A 3,482-nucleotide genomic window follows, 5' to 3' on the forward strand; every position below is an offset into this window, starting at 1 on the left:
TATACATCAGCAGCTATATTCCCTTGGTCTTAGAGCTTTTTGAATCTTTCAATATCAGACTTTCTCGTACAGTAGATCCAGTCACGGCTGATCGAGTCCCATCGAGGCCTCTCAACCGCAACAAGTTACGAGTCTGCTCTCTTTAACCAAAAACCTTACATAGCTTTCTTTGCGGTTTCAATGAAGGAAGTCCATCAATGACTCCAAGCCCAATCAGATCTTTGTAGAGTGATCACTCCATAAAAACCCCAGCATCTTGCTTCAGTCAGTTTACAGTGTACCCACCAGACATTTCTTCCGCTCTGATAAAACAGTCTCTAACATATATCTTCCACTTCATGTTTTTCCCAAAGCAGCCTCAGTTACATCATAAATCTACTTGATGGAATCTGAGAATATGGTAATGTCCGGACGGAGTGTCACTGATATTATGGAGTCCTGTTTAGCCTTTTGGTTATCATTTATCTGTATTAAAATACTTTATTTTCCCACCTTTACTTGATTCAAGCCACCCAAACGCTGATGTTTTTATCTTTTGCAATTTGTACTTGTGTTTCTAGCTTCTCGAACCCCTTGCGATCAATCAAACAATTACTACTAATACTACTACTAGTGCTGCTGCTATACTACTACTACTACTACTACTACTACTACTACTACTACTACTGCTGCTGCTGCTGCTATACTACTACTAGTACTATTACTAATACTACTGCTGCTGCTTTGCTGCTATACTACTATTACTACTACTACTAATACTACTATTACTACTACTACTACTACTACTGCTGCTGCTGCTGCTATACTACTACTAGTACTATTACTAATACTACTGCTGCTGTTTTGCTGCTATACTACTACTACTACTACTATTACATGTTTGGCTTTTGCTTTTTATTTGTACAAGTTAGTTAGAAGTTCAAGTTGGTATTATGACTAGGGTGCCATACCTTTTGGTCTTGCACAAAGTATTGTTCTAGAAAACGTCTATCATTATTATTATTATTATTATTATTATTATTATTAAGGTAGCAAACTGGCAGAATGCTTAGCACGTCGGACAAAATGCTTTGCCGCATCTCTTCCGGCTCTTTACGTTCTGAGTTAAAATACCACCAAAGTCAACTTTGTCCTTCATCCTTTCGGGGACGACAGTATCGGTGCTCGATATAGTCGGCTTTCCCTATCTCAGAAATTACTGGCCTAGTGCCATGATTAGAATTATATGCTTGCTTAACAGAGCAGAAGCCAAGGTTAGTGAGAACACTACAAATTTATTCAAGATGGTTACTTGGCGTTTAGCTGGGGGAGCGGGGTCACTCTGCAAATATGTATCTGAGCATGGAGTCACTGATATAAACACAATAGTGGCATGAAGACAGAGTATCCTGCTCCGCCGCGAAGAGTAGCTTATTGGTGTTTCGTTTTTGTTTTGCTTTTAGCCTTGATCGAATAGACCAGTTATTTCAGCCATGACCAGCCTGTTTGCTTTCTACGCAGAGAATAAAATAATACATTTTCCAACGTGTTCTTTTTTGTTTTTGTTGTTTACGATGGTAGGATTAGATTTAGCTTGTACATGTAACCAGATTGCGTAAAAAAGAAGAAACTCCCAAGCTTGTAGATTCCTTCAGCCATCGGTATCGATATGTTGGTTGATGTTTACAGTCATTTTGTTTGGCATATAAGCTTATTAGAGTCTCGTCGTTTTTTGGATTCCATTAAATTAATCCATTGTCACAGCGCTCTTTGAGCCTCAGTTGTCACTGTCAACGCACAACCATCAACCAGCTGTTGAGTTACACCAAAATTCTTTAGTAAAAAAAACACGGCAACATCCGTTGTCAGAAAGAATCAAAAGTCCTTCACCCAAGGCAGAGTCTCATCAGGTCGGTTTCTCGAATTCGACGGCGTATGCATTTCCTTCCAGTCCCTGAACGGGGCGTCGGTCCTTCGCAAGATTACTCCTTTTCTAGGTAAGTGTAGCAGCGTGAAATGAAGTGTCTTGCTCAAGAAGATAAAACATCTCTCAGTCCCGGAATCGAACCCACAATCTTACGGTCATGAATGCAATACTCTTAACCCCTAAGCTACTCACTTCGACATTAATAACAATAATAATAATCGTTTCTACAATAAACAAAAGGCCTGAAGTTTTGAGGAGAGGATGCAATCAATTACATTGACCCCCCGGTGCCCAACTGGTACTTATTTCCTCAACCATGAAAGAAGGGAATGTAAAGTCGACCTCGGTGGAATTTGAACCCAGAACGCAAAGCTGGGAGAAATGCTACTAAGTATTTTGTCCGGCGCGGTAACGACTCTGCCACCAGACTGCCTTAATAATAATAATAATAATAATAATAATAATAATAATAATAATAATGATAATGATGATGCGGTTTCAAAATTTTGGTGTAATATGGAAGCCCAAAGCGTATTTCGCATCAATTGTCTCATTCATTGGACTGCGTCCATGGGAAGCAGGTGGAATATAGTTTAAGTCGATTATATTCTTTTCTACTCTAGGCACAAGGCCCGAAATTTTGGGGTGGGGCCAGTCGATGAGATCGACTCCAGTACGCAACTGGTACTTAATTTATCGGCCCCGAAAGGATGGAAAGCAAAGTCGACCTCGGCGTAATTTGAACTCAGAACGTAAAGACAGACGAAATACTGCTAAGCATTTCGCCCGGTGTGCTAACGTTTCTTATTTCTTTACTGCCCACAAGGAGCTACACAGAGAGGGGGACAAACAAGGACAGACAAACGGGTTAAGTCGATTATATCGACCCCAATGCGAAACTGGTATTTATTTAATTGACCCCGAAAGGATGAAAGGCAAAGTCGAATTTGAACTCAGAATGTAAAGACAGGCGAAATACTGCTAAGCATTTCGCCCGGTGTGCTAACGTTTCTGCCAGCTCGACGCCTTGTAAGTCGAACATATTAACTCCTGTATATTTTTGTCAGTCTGCTGCTTATCGAATGGTCGGCACTGAAATTTATCGAACTTAAACTTGCTTCGTTTTTACAATCGGCGTCAACGTGTAAACGAAGACGGACACGCACTCACGCACATATGTACAAACTAAATATATATATATGTAAAGAGAGAGGAAGACAGGGAGTAACAGATGTAGTATTGCCGAATAGTTAAGGAGTTCGCCTCCCAGCTACAAGATCAAAAGATCGATACCATAGCGTGGTACCTTAAACATATGATTTTTACTATAATCGAATCGACCAATATAGCATGCCAACGTAGTCTAGTGGAGCTAGTTTGGATGCAGGTCAAAGGTCAAAACTTGTCACACTCAGTATGAAGTTTATGCGGCCTCGGAAATGTATTAAGAGTACTGGGGTCTGTGGAATGCTCAAACTTTCGATAATTCAATGAACCTGCTAACATGATTCATCAAAGAACTCACAGTAAAGCAAGCTCGAAAATTCTGAAATTATTTGTATGTGTGTGTGTGTGT

The sequence above is a fragment of the Octopus sinensis genome, unplaced genomic scaffold, assembly GCF_006345805.1.
Source record: "Octopus sinensis unplaced genomic scaffold, ASM634580v1 Contig01038, whole genome shotgun sequence".
Lineage (NCBI taxonomy): Eukaryota > Metazoa > Mollusca > Cephalopoda > Octopoda > Octopodidae > Octopus > Octopus sinensis.